We start from the raw sequence: 17,312 nt of genomic DNA on the forward strand, positions 1-17,312 counted from the left end.
CGTTAGGGTGCCTGGATGGCTCAGTCAGTTGAGCATCTGACTCTTCGTTTTGACTCAGGTCATGGGATCAAGCCCCGAGTTTGGCTCTGTGCTTAGCATGGAACCTGCTTGGGATTCTCTCCCTCTCCCTCCTCCTCTACCCTCTCCTCACACTGTGGTCTCTCTCTCAAAAATAAACTAATTAAATATTTTTTTAAAAAATTATATAAATTACCCATTCATTAGCAAATCAATGGATTCATACAAGTCATAAAGAAAACAGACCAATAAATAATTTTCTAGAGGTTGAAGCTCCTAAGAAAAAACATGATTTAGCTCACTCAATATGGCTGGAGGGAAAAATACATTCAACAAATCAATGTCATGGAGATTAATAGATTGTCCTCACACTTCTTATTCTGCTCGTTAGAAAGGATCTGAAATAAAAATCTAGGAATGCCTGGGTGGCTCAGTGGGTTAAGGGTCTGACTCTTGATTCCAGCTCAGGTCATGACCTCAGGGTTGTGGGGTTGAGCCCCATGATGGTCTCTGTACTCAGCGGGGAATCTCCTTGAGAGTCTCTCCCTGGCCCTCTCCCTCTGCCTCTCCTCTGCTTGAGTTCTCTCTCTCTCTCTCTCTCTCTTTCTCAAGTAAATAGATAAATCTTTGAAATTAAAATCTAACATGGGGTCTCTCCTTATAAAAACTCAGATTTTGTAGATTACTTTTTTTTTTTTTGACATCTCTGTCTTTTCAGACTCATGTCCCTAAATCTAGACTCTAGCACTTTCAATTACTACTTGTTTCTTTAGGTACATTTTTTCCTTGAGATTTCCGATTGAATTTTTCTGCAAGGGTTTTTCTGATCTTAAGTGTAGACTGTGAGTGGTGAAGTTGAGGTATGGAAATTTGGAGTTAATGTTAGAAAATCTTTCCAGCTATGGGACTCTTGCCTCAAAAGACAACTCTATCCAACCATCCATCCACCCATCCATCCAATAAACATATATCAAATACCTTTCATGTGTCAGCCACTCTTCCAGGTTCTGGGAAATGGAACAAAAATTAAAAGATAAGACTCCTATTTTCACAAGGTTTATATTCTAGTGTGGAAGAAGTTCATGGATAAAAATAATAATAATAAATAAATTACATATTCTGTGTTATAAGTACTAAAGAAAAAAAATTATCACAAGAAGTAAGGAGTATAGGTATTACAGAGGAAGACTAAAATGCTAGACAAGATTTCCCAGAATAGCCTCATTGAGAAGATGACCTGAAGGATGTGATGCCTGTATTTGAAGAAAAAGCCATCCAGGCAGAGGGAATGGCAAATACAATGTCCCTAAGGTGGGAGAGTCCCTGACATGCTTGAGAAACAGGGAGGAGACCCACTCAGCTGGAGTAGAGTTGGGTGGTGGAGGTGAGCAGGTAAAGTTAAAGCCAAGGAGGTGACAAAACAGAAACTGCGATCAGGTGAAGCTAAAGTGAAGCCTGAGGGGTTTCCCTCTGATTGTTAGGGACACTCATATTTTTTCTAATAGCCTAGCAGGTTACAAATGCTGAAGATAGGTATCAGGTTGAAGTCATGGAAAGCCACACAAACTTCAGGGAGCTAAATTTCTTTGTGTGTCAGGGAAAAATCCATTTTCTGCTAGACCTTTTTATTTGCATCCTGATTTGAAATTCAGCTATGAGAATAAAACCAAAGAGAACTGATTTCAGGGACTGCCAGGAACTTGGTTCTGTTGAAGAGTCTTCCTAAGGAAGATACACAATACTTTTCATTTTTATTTAGAATAAACTCAACAGTCTTGTCCACAGATGAATTATGACCTCTAACCATTACATACAGAGCTGTGATCCTACAAATGATCTACTCTGGTGTTTTCCCAATCTGCTCCCTCTTTTTTTCTTTTTTTCTTTTTAAAAATAAGCCCATTCCATCTTCTCATTCAGCCTGATTCCCAGGGCAATCAGTTCTCAGCCCACAATGAAATTTTCATCAGCTGAGCCATTGCAGTTGAATAGACATAGTCATGTCCCCAGGAAGTGGACAAGATGACCTAATCGGACTTTTTCATTTCTAGCCCCAGTGATACATTGAATACAATGCCCGCCAGCAGCGTGCTCAGCATTGTGAAAGAGCAGAACTTCTATATTTTTAAAATAATCAGTGCTCATTAGAAACATGGTGAAAATTAGTGACTCTAACAGTAGAAGTTAGAATATGAACATTTTATTCCTAGTTTATTATTATTTTAGCACCAGACCTTAACTGATAGGCTGCATCTTCCTTGATCCTATTTTCTGTAGCTGGAGATCTGAGCCTGCTTTCACTCGGTAGCTCCTGATTATTGGCGCTATCAGAGATGAACAGGAGTGTAGATAATCAAAAGTCATTTCCATCCGGCTTAAGAATTATTAATTTCCTTTTGTGAAATTGACTTTGGAGGAAGTCACCGTGTTTGAAACCAGAAAATAAAGCCACACTGTAAAAACTGACTTAAGAAAAATTAGAACATTTGTATACATATCTTTTGTATCTCATCTCTCAGCCATCCTTCTTTCCTCCCTCTTTTCACTACTCCAAGTAAATTTGCCCTTCCTCTTCCCTCCAAACCAGCTTTCTAGATATCTCACCTTTTCTGCAGGCTGGAAAACAAACAAGTTTGTTTTTAGAAGGAAGTTCAAACTTTTCGGGCTTCAAATGCTCATGTTTATGATATATGTGTTACCACTTAAGGTAGCCTGTAAAAAAAAAAAAAAAAAAAAAAAAAACAAAACAGGTAACCAGATCAGATTACAAGTACCAGGGTCCAAGGTCAGAAAAATCAATGTGCACTCATTTCAGTGGCTTCTGCTTTAAATTATCTCCAGTTAAGCAGCCAGAATGGGCTGGCTCCTTGCTGGACACGGTGAGTACAAGCCTTGCTTTTGGATTTAGTATTTTCTAGCATTGTAGCTCAAGTCTAGATTAGTTCTAGTACTTTCCTTCCCCAATAATCCCAGTCACGAAAAAAAAAAAAATCCAAGTCATCTACCTTCTAGACCTCTTCAAACTAAGGAACATTTTAGAAAATAAAGTTCAGAAGTATTTAAGGACAAAGGACCAGGATATGCAAAGCTTACCCTCAAGTGGTTCAGGGAGTGGGGGAAGGGGAGCTAGATCATTGGATAGGTAGTGCAAATTATAAAGCAAACTGAGTCAAAAAATTAACGGTAAGTGAATCTGGGTAAAGGGTATATTGATGTTATTTGTAATATCTTTATTTTGTAACTTTCCTGTAAGTTTGAAATTATTTCTAAATAACATATTGTAAAAAGTAAGTTTATAGCATGAGTGTATTTTATATATGTATATATTCTATGCATATGTATGGAAGCATATGTACGTACATATTTTATACACAGAGAAAGTTCTGAGGGGACAAGCATGAAGGTATGACAAAGGGATCTCTGGAGGAGGGAATGTAAGGGTTTCATTTGTGCCTGCCCATATTAACTTTCTGCAACACAAACATACTACTTCTGTAATGATAGACATTTCTGAAAGAACAAACAAAGCCCCCATTGTCTGGGTTACCCTCCGATAGAGCACTGTTGTCGGTGCTTAGTACAGCCTCCGCCACACACAGTTCTGCTCCGCTCCAGGCTTGCAGGAAATATTGAAGACCCTTGGAGATGAAGTAGAACCTCTTGGGGCTTTGCTCCACCCTGCCTGCCTTAAGGTAGTGAGGCTTGCCTCAGACATTGAATTATTGGGGACAGGGAAAAGCCACCCAAATTTTGACCATAACCCCTTCAAGAGGACTTCCAGCCCCTTCTGAATCATACATTGTTTTGGCTCTTTTCAAGCAGTACTTTTATCATCCTCTATAAAGTGTCTTTGGAGATGTGCATTCATGTATCTTGATGCCAAGGCCTGATTTATAATAAACATTGGAATGTGTTGGCTTCATGAACCACCTGCCATGGAGTCCAGCTTAGCCTGAACGAGCATATTGCTCATGTCCCATACCTCAAAAGCCACCCCATTTACACATCCCTGAAATTTGTCAGTAATGGTCCATCTTAGGGCCAGAAAACAGAAACGTGTGAGTGTGTATCAGGTTGCAACCTAACAGACGATGGCTAGTAAACCCCATAGTCTTGTTTCCTCTTTTTTGGTGGAAAGCACCTGAACCTACACTTAACATCTATATAGTAATAAGTAGGTAATAGGTAATAAAGGCATAGCAGGCTGTGTGAAAGCCTAGTTAGGTTTCTGTGATTGCCTGGTCATAGGCTCTCAACGGGTAATCCCTGAAAAATTGTAGAGGCCACATGGCCCCATGCTGGGCGACCCAAGGCCTTTCCTGCCTTGAACCTTTCTTCATGGGGTTAACTGTCAAGTTGTTAATAGGTTAGCAATTAAGGAATACTCTTCACAGTGTCCTGTGGTCATCAGTAACCTCAAAGAAAGATTTTAATTTGATGTCACAGGGGCGAGCAGGTATTTTTTTCGGGAACAGCGCACACCATGCTGTGTCACTTCTTGCCTATCATAATTCATGAAGCTTTGTCAGCACGAATACTTGTCAGGGAACGTCATCAAACCTGCCCTTCCTAACTTTAAGAAGTCTTTGCTCTGGCTTTTCCAGAAGCCTGCCAAAATTGATTATGTCATCTAAATAGATAAACGCCTCTAGATAATTTATATTCCCCAATTACCTTCTCCATTAAACACAGAAAACTGCCAGAAGCCCTGGAAACACTTTTGGACACACTTTCAAATTAATATCCCGCCCTCTTTTCAAACACAGGCAGATGAAGTCCATCTTTTTCTTGGTCCACCTTAGCTAAAGATTTTGATCATTCTTAATTCTCAAGTCCAGGTGCGACCTCCAGTGTCTTCCTGGCAGACAGTCCAGGGGCAAGGTACTGGTTTATTTTAATGCACTTCCTCAGAATGCTGTAACCCATGGAATTACACTTTTCCAGATTTCTTTCAAACCCATGGAGGACCCATATTCAATATTTTTGGTGGTGAACTTTAATATGCTCCTATACGTGCTTAATTTCACACCTTACAACCTATATGAAAAGCGCATGGATCGTTTTTATTCTATTCTTTTTTTTTTTAAGATTTTATTTGTTTATTCATGAGAGAGAGAGAGAGAGAGGCAGAGACACAGGCAGAGGGAGAAGCAGGCTCCATGCAGGGAGCCCGATGTGGGACTCGATCCTGGGACTCCAGGATCATGCCCTGGGTGGAAGGCAGGCGCTAAACCACTGGGCCCCCTGGGTGTCCCTTATTCTATTCTTTATTGTCACTCTGAACCCAACACATTTCTTACTCGAAGGACAAAAATTGCTCCTGTCTGAAAAACTTTTCCTCCCATTTTCTCCTTCCCCTCATTAGGTACTAAGAAATCTTCAAAATCAAATTTGGGGCTTTCATTTAGGAAATATTATGGATGAAATTCTAATTAGAAAGGCAAGGGTTTTGGTATATATTTCTGTTTGGCCAACGTGTCCCCTATCTTTTTTTTTTTTTTCAATAGCAGCAAGTAAATACGAGTAGAAAAGTACACTTAAATATGCAAGGTGTGTCTGCTGCTGACACTACTGACCTGCCTCCGTAAAAATTGGAATTCATTCTCATAAGTAATGACACACCCAACAGGCTTCCTAGATTGATGCCTATAATTCTAGATTATCTACCACCTAAATGAACCAAGGCCACTGAGACAAAATCTAGTCTAAAATTAAAAACAAAGGTGCAGGGATCCCTGGGTGGCTCAGCAGTTTGGCGCCTGCCTTTGGTCCAGGGCACGATCCTGGAGACCTGGGATCGAGTCCCACATCAGGCTCCCTGCATGGAGCCTGCTTCTCCCTCTGCCTGTGTGTGTGTGTGTGTGTGTGTGTGTGTGTGTGTGTGTCTATCATGAATAAATAAATAAAATCATAAAAAAAAAAAGTGCACCTTGGTGGCTCAGTTGGTTTAGTGTCCAACTCTTGATTTCAGCTCAGGTCATAATCTCAAGGTCCCGGGATCAAGCCCCAGGCTCCTTGCTCAGCAAGGGGTTGGACTGGGGCGGGGGGGTACTCTGCTTGTCTCCCATTCCCTCTGTCCCTCCCTCTGCCCTTGCCCCTGTTCAAGCTCTATCTCTAAAGTAAATAAATAAATCTTTAAAAAATGAAGTTAAAAACAAACAAAAAAAGATAATAATTCTCTGAACTTAAGTCACACAGGCTCACAGTGTCCCCTCTGCATTGTGGGATGGCATCAATATTGCCCCTTGGGCCTGGATTCAGGTTTTTAGGGAATTCAATCTTATACAATTTAGGAGCTCTCTTTAAGAAGAAGTTTTTAAAAGATTTTATTTATTTATTTGAGAGAGCGAGACAGAGAGCACAGTAGTGGAGGGGAGGCAGGAGGAAAAGGAGAAGCAGGCTCCCCACTGAGCAGGAATCCCCACTGGAGGCTTGATCCCAGGACCCTGAGATCATGACCTGAGTCCTGAGCTGAATGCAGACACTTAACAGGCTGAGCCACCTGCATGCCCCCAAGAGGAATATTCAAAAATTCATACGCAAAATCAAATATGAAAGGGAGTACTTATTTAGAATGAGAAAAAAAATCACAGTGAATTAAAAAGTTCAAAAAACTGACTGTGGTAAGACAAAGATGGTCCAATTTCTTTGCTACTCATCCCATTAAGAGGTGAAATATCGTTCCATTCCCTTAAATGTGGACTAGCTTTAATGTCTTGAAGACCAATTCACTGTAGTGGAGGTGACATTCTAGGACTTGTAAAATTAGAGCTCAAAAACATACCTTGCACTTTCACTCAGGCCTCTTAGAACACTTATTCTTAGAACCCACTCATCCACCCACCATGTTTTATCCCCAAGAGAGGATGTCCCACAATTATCCCCAAGAGGCCCATGGGGACAAAACTGAGGCTTCTGGTTGAACAGTTCTAGTTGAGCTGTCAACCAACAGCCAGCACCAACTTGCTAGGCCATGTGAGCTGAGCCATCATAGAAATGGACCATTTGAACCACCCCACCTGAAACTGAGAAAACTATTTCCTCCTGAGCTCTGCCCAAATTGAAGATTTAGGAGGAAATGAAATGTCTATGTTTTTATTGTTGTTTTAAGCCAGTACGTTTTGAGGTGATTTGTTTTATAGCAATAGATAACTAGAACACTGACAAATATTATAAAATCCAGAAAAATCATAATGCATCTTTTCTATTATTAACTATCTAACACACCCCTATAATATTCTTTCTACCTTTTTGGCCTATATTCTATTTGATCACCTCTTCCTATGGGAATTTAATAATATCAATTTCTACAGCAAGAACAAGAAACAATTTAGATCTTTCTATGACACGACTGATAGAAATTTGGTTTTTATTTTTTATAATTTTGTAAATGTTCTTTCAGCTTCACGACTTGTTTGAGTTAATGCTTCATGTCCACCTTCACCCACAGTTTCTTGTCAGATGATGCTTCTTACCATGGGCCAACTCTTGAGGGAACTCTAGCCTTTTTTTTTTTTTTAAAGATTTTATTTATTTATTCATGAGAGACACACACAGAGAGAGACAGAGACAGAGACAGAGAGAGAGAGTGAGGGGCAGAGACACAGACAGAGGGAGAAGCAGGCTCCATGCAGGGAGCCCAATGCGGGACTCGATCCCGGGACTCCAGGATCATGCCCTGGGCCAAAGGCAGACGCCCAACCACTGAACCTCCCAGGGATTTCTGAACTCTAGCCTTTTGATCTCATTTGACCTGGCCTCAGATTGCCAGCTGCTGCAGAGATGCTGGTCCAGCTCCACCAGAAGTCAAGCCTTTGGTCCTGCCCACCCCTACCATATTTTTACTCTCCCTACTTCTAGATGAGTCCTTGGTCATAGTGGTCCCCAACTAGGAGCAAATCTTATTCTAAGGGCTTCTCCTTGGGTTGTAGTCTATGGGAACCAGTAGTTGCTAGACACCCACCAGGGGTGGAGGTGGTATTGATAGCCCTTTGGCTACACCCAGAGCCCAGGATTATCAGGCTAGGAAAGTGGTCCCAGGTGGGGCTCTGTGCATCTCCAGAGAAGAATCTACTAATTTGGAGAAGGTAATGCATGTGAATGAAAAAAACATGAAATTTTAACTTCATTGACTTTATATAAATCTACCGCTATTTCTCATTGAAAGATTTGTTCCCATCTTCTCATAATCTGCTAGTTACGACCAAGGATCTCCAATGCCTGCTCCCCTTCTGCCTTTGCAGTAACCTTTACATTGGGCCCTATCAGTCTGTGAGGTAAGAACACTAGTGCTCTAACCAGGTGTGGACTACTCAGGAAGAGGCTGGAAAAGTCTTGGTCATGGACCCATTTGCCCTTTCCTGATTTAATTCTTGGACCCCAACCTCCAAAATAGATTCTGTACCCTTTTCTCATCCCTATCCCTCCTATGTACCTTTTGGCCCTCACAAAAGGCAGCATCCCCAGCCTACTGTGAGCAAGTACTAAGTCTACTATATCTTGGCAGCCTAGCTCTTGAGAGGGTAATAGCAAAGCTCTTTCTCTGAAATCCAGTGAAGCTGCAATTGCAAAATGTGTTCTTTTAACTCTCATATCCTCAATATCTAGACTTTGCCCTCTTCCAGGATGTCTTTGTCTGGTTCCTCTCACCTCGCCACAGCTCTCTTATCATTCTCCTTTTGGGCCAACATTATTAACCAGAAAAAGTTAGAGAAGTAAAGGGTATTGCTCAGATCCTATATAGTGAAACTTAAAGCAGAGGTTTGTTTAGAGTATTTTCAGCCTACCAGTGGTCCAAGCAATACCAACCTGTTTCTAGAATCTGAACATTACCTGCCTAGTGCCTTCTGTCCCTCAGCATCCAGATAGCATATATGTGACTTTTGCTGGAAAGTCCTCACCCTACAGTAAAAAGAGGAATGGCTAATGCTGTTGGTTAACCCTTCACCATCATGTAGAAGTTTCCTCTACTGTTAATAAAAGGTCTATACATATTTGCAATAATGATAAATGGTGGTTAATGAGGCTCTAATACCAGATAGCCCAGCTTTAAATCTCTGACCCCACTTAAAGCTGTATGATTCTGGGAAATTAAGTGCCAAACCTCAGTTTCCTTGTTTATAAAATGGAGAAATAATTCTTCCTACCTCACACATTATTGGGTCTATACAACTTGATTAGTTATTGATATATATATATATATATTAGAACAATGCCTGCCATATAGCAAGTACTTAATAAATGTGAGTCACTATTATTGCTAGGTGTCTTCTAGGCTCCCATAAAACTCTGGGATGCTGGCTATCAGCATGTTCAGCAGCCCCCTAATTCTAACAGAGTCCTCTTCTATGTGATTCTCTGAAGTCTCCTATCCAGTCTCTTCCCCAGGGACCTCCACTCAGCCTTCAGTACCAGGAAAGAGGAGTAGCTCAGGCTCATTATTGCTCTCCAGGTGCATCTTTCTGACATAAATTCTGTGCCTTTCTTCTTCAGGTCTTCCCTTTTGACTCTTCACAACTTGTTAGTATTTTAGTCATGCTATAAAATACTTATTTCTCAAGGCAACATGTATGATCTGATCAAGGGAAAGATTTCATTCAAGGATGTTGGCTAAGGAAGCACAAAGCTGAATATTTAAGACCTTTTCCCCCAATTCTTAAACAGGAAGTCCCCATCCTCTCTAAATTTCCTTCTGAATCCCAGCCTTTCTCATCTTCTTAAGAATTTTGGTCCTTCAGTTATCCCTTCTCTCTTCTGCATCAACCAAACTTTCCTCCTGCTGGATCATTCCTCTCATGCAAAGATGTGCTACTATCATCCATCCTTAAAAACAAAACCAAAGAAAACACCCCCAAAGATCCCAAAGATCCTCTTCAATTACTACACCAACTTTCTTTTCTCCTTCACAAGAAAACAGATTGCAAACATTTTCTACATAAATCATTTCTATGTCTTCACCTTCCATTACCTTCTCAATCTACTTTATTCTCAACAATAACCCAAAATGCCTTCATGCTAAGGTCACCAGCAGCCATTTCTCTGACATCATCTTACTCGACCACTCAGAAGCACTTACACCACTGTATTCTGTCTCATTCTTGAATTACTCTCCTCTCAGCTTCCCTGACATCATCTCTCCTAGTCTGGCCACTTTATTTCAGTCTCCTTCACCTGCTCCTCATCTAAAAGTTAGAAATTCACCTGGATCTCTTCTCTTTGCTTTATACATTTTCTTTGTGTGATCTCATCTATTTACATAACTTTTGAAACCATCTATATGCTGACAACTCTGAAATTTATGTCTCTGCTCCACTCTCTGAGCCTCCACAGTTGTATATCCAACCACCTAGTTGACGTTTTGCATGTATCTCACTATACCAAAATAAAACTTGATTTTTCTCAGGGATTGGTACTTGAATAAAAAGGACAAGTTTGTGGATAAGACATCAACAAAACAGGGGAACCACTCCAAAATTTTTTAAAGAATGCATTTAATAGGGCAGCCCTGATGGCCCAGTGGTTTGGCACCACCTTCAGCCCAGGGTATGATCCTGGAGACTGGGGATCGAGTCCCACATCATGCTCCCTACATGGAGCCTGCTTCTCCCTCTGCCTGTGTCTCTGCCTGTCTCTCTCTCTCTCTCTCTCTCTCTCTCTCTGTGTGTGTGTGTGTGTGTGTGTGTGTCTGTCATGAATAAATAAATAAAATCTTTAAAAAAATAAAGCATTTAATAGGCAATATTATAAAAATAAAACTATATATGTGGCCATTACAGTTAGGAATCAATTAGACAGCTTTTCATTTGTCATAATTTACTGTTGTTTTTATTTTGTATTATGTTTAAAGAAAGGAGGCAATATGATATTTTTTATTGTATGAGATCTCTAAAGATCCTAATCTGCTCCCATCCTACCCAGTTTTCCTCATATCAGTAAATGCACCAACATTGTCATCCATTCAGTGTCATAGTCAGAAACCTGGGTACCATCTTTGATGGTACCCACATTCAATCCAGGAACATGTTGGTCCTGGTATATGGCTTTCCAAAATATCTCATCTCATGCACTATTCTGCATCACTGCCACTGACGTCCACTTACAATCTCTCACCTTTGCAAAGAACGTTCTACTGCATGTTCCACTCTTATGCTGGCTCTCTTCTGATACATTCTCCACTCAACAGGCAGAGTGGTCTTTAAGAAAAAAAAAAAAACATACTTCCAATCCCCATTGCTAAACACCCCTTGATAGTTTCTTACTGCTCTTCAAATATAATTGCAACTCCACATTATGGCTTTGGGGCCCCTCTTCCTCTGGGCACTATGCTTTTCACAATCACAACCTAAACACAACACCAGATCACACCTGAGTCCTGACTTGATCCTTCATTTGGTCTCAGTATTCTTCAGTGACATGCTCTCAGAGAAATTATCTAATTAGAATATGCTCTCTAGTTTTCTATCACTTCACCCTGTTTATTTTCATAATTTGTAATTTTTTCATTTGTTTGCTTCCTTCTATCTCTTCAGTTGAGGCTATACACTACATGAGAGTAGAGGCTTCGTCTAATTTCCTTACTCTGTATTTTTCTATGCCTGACACACAGTGGGAGCTCAAAAAAATTAATGGTGAATTATGGACTCTACCATAAGTAGACTCAAGGCTCAACATAATCCCATGACAGCAGTGCTTCTTTCACTCCCTCTCCCACTAAAAGAAACAGCTCCAAAATTTGGACTACAGTGAGCCATGACTTACTAGCTTTTGATCACAGGATACAATAGAGAGTCAAGCCTATAGATTGTTCTTAGTGAATGATGATGGAATGGATGCAAAAATGAATAAGCAAGTTACTCTGGTCTTCTGTTTCCAATAAAATGAAAACAATAATATTTCAAGACCCCTGGAAGTCTCCTCAGACAAGAGGTTTAACCACAAGTCTGGACTCTGCTCCTGGAAAGTTCCTAGCAAATTTAGTCCTTGAAGTGCTATAGAGAGATTATTATGAATTCATATCAATGTCTTCCTGTCTCCATCTTCTTTGGTGATATTTCATTGTTTATTATTACATGAAAATGGCGGGGGTCTTGATTAATATGAGATCATACTGATCCTCTGTAAACACTGATGAGCCGGAGAGGTGCTTATAGCTTATCATATGATCCATATAAATGTTTCGTAACGTGTCTATTGCAAAGTAAGTCTTCAATTAATGTTAATATATAAAAATTGTCTATATATATTGACATAAACATCAAATTCACATAGTCTAAGATACAGGAGATATATCCAACATGAAAATTTAAAAAGCTAGTGTTTTAAATTTTCTACCCTAATTCTTTCTGAAGAAGAAACATCACAGACAGCTTTGAAAAATAATTTAGAAGCACAGATTTGGCCTCCCTAACTAGGTACACTTTCTGTTTTGCTACTGTGAAGATGGCATATTAAGGAGGGTGGGCAAGCTGACAAAATTCAGTAAGACACTTAACAGCTTCTGATGCATTTGGACCCAAGGTTTTTCAGAATTAATATTCTAATTTCCATAGAATATTTTATTAGGCTTTAGTAAATCCATTTGATATGTTAAAATTCAATCACACAGTAAATGTAGCATGGCTTTTAGACTGTTAAATTCAGCCCCTCTTTAAAGGGTGGGTATTTACTCCAAATGACCTATCACATTAAATAAAGATCACTTTCTAAAAACACTTTTTAGAGCTTCTCATTGGTGTCTTCTGAATTAGTGGTCAAATAACTAAACCATAAAAATCATCCATTAAAAGCTGGGAAATATACAACCCAAAATGGAATAAATTTGGTAATTATTTTGACAAGGGTGAAATTGAAGGAAGAGACCTGGCTTAATCCATTGACCCAAACGTGAGGAAGTGTGATAAAGACACCACCCCTTGGTGCTGTACTTCACCAGATTCCTGTGTCTGGGGAAGAGGAAATGAAGCCACCAGAAGCAGCCTCACTCCATGTGGGGATCGGTATTCTGCTAAGCTTTGAACAGGCTGGCACCCAGACCCTACTTGGGCACAGGCACACAATCTAAAATCTGCTCTTAGGCACAGATGCATTGGCACACAATCTGTCCTTAGGCCCAGAAACTGGGAATTTTGGCTTCATTTACATAATATGTCATTCCAACAAAGTGATTGAAACTGCAGGGGTGGTCAAATTTGATAAAATGCAGCAGGCAGAGCAAGAAGAATTCAAACGTTGTTGGCAACAGAACCACAGTTTTAAGGAGAAAATAAATAATTTCTGTGGAAAATTTCTGGAAAAATGTATTCCAAATCGTTCATGGTAGTTCTCTCTTAAAGAAAGGATTACTGGAGATTTTTTAATTGTTTATTTCTATAATTCTGAATTTTTACTAAACATGTATCATAAGAAAAAATATGAGTAATTATGAAGCAGGAAAAACACCACACCCATAATTTTATCACTAACAATCAACCCCCAGATCTTTACTTTTAAATGACTGGCAGGGAAATTTGGAATTTCCCCCTTTTGACCTCCACTAACAAGAAATGGTATATCGTCTCCCTCATGAATGCTAAAAGATTCCCTATTCCTTTATGGGATAAACTCCCCACAAAGTGGATTTGCCTGATATTCAATATGAGGCTGAATCATGTTTATAAAATATTTTTAGTTCATTTGCAGTGAAACAGAATACTCCTTAAACCAGTAGTGCTAGGAAGAAAAATGATTTCATTAACAAAAGTGTTTAGCCAAGATACTGGATGGTACTTTTCACCTGCCACAGCAATTAAAATGTCTCTAATAAAATACCATTGAGATAAACGATAGTCCTTTATTCAGAGCTCATCAGAGAAAATCTAATTTATAGCATTGACTATAACTTGTTAAAAAGTCTCTATTTGAAAGCTAATTCCATGATAAATTTTAATTATGTGGATAGAACTAGCTTCAAAGCTATATTAATTATACATTTAAGCTCTACATACAAACTCGTACATTACAGTACACCCAGAACATGTAAAATATAGTCTGAACCAAATTAAAATATGCCAATTTCCTCAGCAGTTATTTGCTTTTGATATACTGTAGCTATTTCAGTCCATTCTTTATAAACATTAAATTACTGCTGTACTTTCTTAGCCACTTTGCTTCCCGAGAGAGAAGTCCAGGCTCTGGTTAACTTTCTGGCATGATTTTCTATTTCTGCAGGTTACAAAGTAGGTATTCAAAAGGCCCTTTTCCATCTAAGATAAATGCTTTAATAAAAGGGATGAAAGTTGTTAGCAAGTTTTGCCTTTTTATCCCAACATCTGGCAGCTATGTCCACCACACTCTGCAATTCCTGGTCTCACCCTCCCGCTACTGGCTAGGTTTAATGCCCAGCATCACCAACACAGGTCAAGTCACCATCATCCCACTCCATATAAGCACACATTCCCTGTTTCAGAAACAGTCTAGACCAGCAGCCTGTCCACAAACTAACCAAGATAAAAAACTTGGACAAGATAAAAGCTTGTGCCATCTGTAAATGAACATTGGATCCTCCATTGAGAAAATCTTGGTACCAAGAAATGACCACCTGAACTGAATAGTCTACTGGTGCTGTAGTTCAGTACTATATATGTAATACAGCATGCAGTAAAAGATTCAAATAAAAGTTTATAGATTAAAAATTCAGTCTATTTCACTGCTCCTTTCCTTTAGTTTCCTTGTTTCATTCCTTAGAAGTAACTTCATCAGTTTATAGATAATCAGTGCATATAAAAGCATATGTGTATAAAACAAATAATTACATACCGTATACAATTTTCTTCACTTTACTCTTTTAACACTATATATTGGAAATTGTCTGAAATCAATACATATAGAACAGCTTCATTCATTATGAAGTTTCCATGGTATCCCATACCATACATGTACATAACTTTTTAACCAGTCCCCTAAAAGAGATACTTAAGCTATTTTCAATCTTTCTTTTCTTTTCTTTTTCTTTTTTTTTTTTTTACTGTTTCAAAGAATGTTATGATGACTATCCTTGTATGTTTGTTATTTAAGACATGGTGAGGATATCTGTGGGTAAATTCGTAGAGTAGAATTGCAGGATCAAAGAATATGTGCATTTGTGATTTTGATAAGCTATTGCTCAATAGCTTTTTATAGAGTTTACACCAAACTAAGAGCAGTAAATTAGATGCCTTTCTCCCCATACCTCTGTCAATACAGTATGCTCTCACAATTCTTTTATTTTTGCCAAACTGATAGGAGAAAATGGCACTTCATTTTGGTTTTAATTTTTAAATCAGTATTTTTCTTACTATGTTTAAAGTGAATGTATTTTCATTTAAGATCTGTTTATATTTACTTTGACACAAACTGTTCATCTCTTTGTAGGATTTTTGATATTTTTCTTCCATATTTGTTTGTATAGACTGAGAAATATATCCTTTGGTCTATGTCATGAGCTGGCACACGAATACTTTTCCCTGGTATGTCATTTGTGGTTTGTCCTTTGTTTATGGTATTTAATGCTGTGAAATTTTTAGTTTAATTTCATATGGTCAAATTAGTCTATCTTTTCATTTATGATTTCTTAGTTTTGGATTAACCTGAGAAATATCTTTCCAACTTCAAAGTTATTTATACACAGAGATACACATGTAACATACACATCTGTGTGTATACATATACATAACATTTCTCTAGTATACTTATATTTTAATTTTTCTATTTCAATCTTTGAAACATTTGGAACTTTGATATAAGTAATGAGGTAAGTGTCCAAAAATAATTTCATTTTCCAGATGACTATCCAGTTGTTCTAATACCATTTATTCAATAATTCACTTATCCACTGATTTGCTACACCTTTCTTGCCATATACTAATATCTAATATATATTTGGGCCTACTTACAGACTCTCTTGCCAATTCTGCATGTCAATTCATGCATTATTACATGAGTATAACTACTGTAACTATATATTTTGAGATATGAGAGGGCTTGCAACTTATTATTCTTCCTTTCCCAGAATATTCTTGAATATTTTTTCTATTTTCCATGTGAATCAACCTTTTAGTTCAAAAAAAAAATAAATGAATAAGTAACTATCCTATCGTACTTATTGGTATAGAATTAAATTTATTGCTTGTATTAGAAAGACCTGACATCCTTATATTGAATCTTCCTATTTAAGAAAATGTATACTTTCCAAAAAAGAAAGAAAATGTATAATCTCCTTGTTTGTAGAGGTTTTACATATTTCTTGTTAAATTTATTTCTATAAATTATTTTTTTATTGATGTAAATGTGATCTTCCCTTCTATTAAATCTTCCAATTGGTTATTGTCTGTACTCATGAAAGCTGTTGATTACTGTTTATTATTATTCTTTGCCATTTATAAATCCCTCTATTGTTTGTTACGATTTTCAGTTGATTCTTTTGTATACTCATGTAAGCAAGTATAACATTTGCAAATAATGATAATTTTATCTTCTCTTTCAAATATATATGCTTTGTTTCTTCTCCTTTCTCATTGCATTAAACAAGTACCTTCAAAACCATTTTTATGGGGCAGCCCGGATGGCTCAGCGGTTTGGCGCCGCCTTCAGCCCAGGGTGTGATCCTGGAGACCCGGATCGAGTCCCACGTTGGGCTCCCTGCGTGGGCCTGCTTCTGCCTGTGTCTCTGCCTCTCTCTCTGTGTTTCTCATGAATAATAATATAATAATAATAAATAATAATAAATAATAATATAATTATAAATAAATAATTAAAATAAATAATATATATAAAGAAATAATAAATAATTATAAATAAATAATAAATAATAATATTTTTAAAATTTTTATTTTTATTTATTTTAAAGATCTTATTTATTTATTCATGAGAGACACAGAGAGAGAGAGAGAGAGGCAGAGACACAGGCAGAGGGAGAAGCAGGCCCCACACAGGAAGCCGGATGTGGGACTCAATCCTGGGACTCCAGGATCAGACCCTGGGCTGAAGGTGGTGCTAAACCGCTGAGCCACCTGGGCTGCCCCAAAACCATTTTTAAGAAGCAATAGTGACAACGGACACTCTGGTGATGCTCTTGAATGAATGGGAATTTTTCCAGTGTGTTTTCATTAAACATGATTCTGGCTTTTAGATGGCAACTATTAGTTTAAAACATGACCATACAGTACTTAGTTTATTGAGTTTTTTCTAATACTTCATTTTTATGATTGTATGATTTCTCTTATTTGTTCTCTTCCAGGTGAATTGTATTAACAGAGTTGCTAATGTCAAATTATTTTCTT

The sequence above is a fragment of the Vulpes vulpes genome, chromosome 1 (genome assembly GCF_048418805.1).
Source record: "Vulpes vulpes isolate BD-2025 chromosome 1, VulVul3, whole genome shotgun sequence".
NCBI lineage: Eukaryota > Metazoa > Chordata > Mammalia > Carnivora > Canidae > Vulpes > Vulpes vulpes.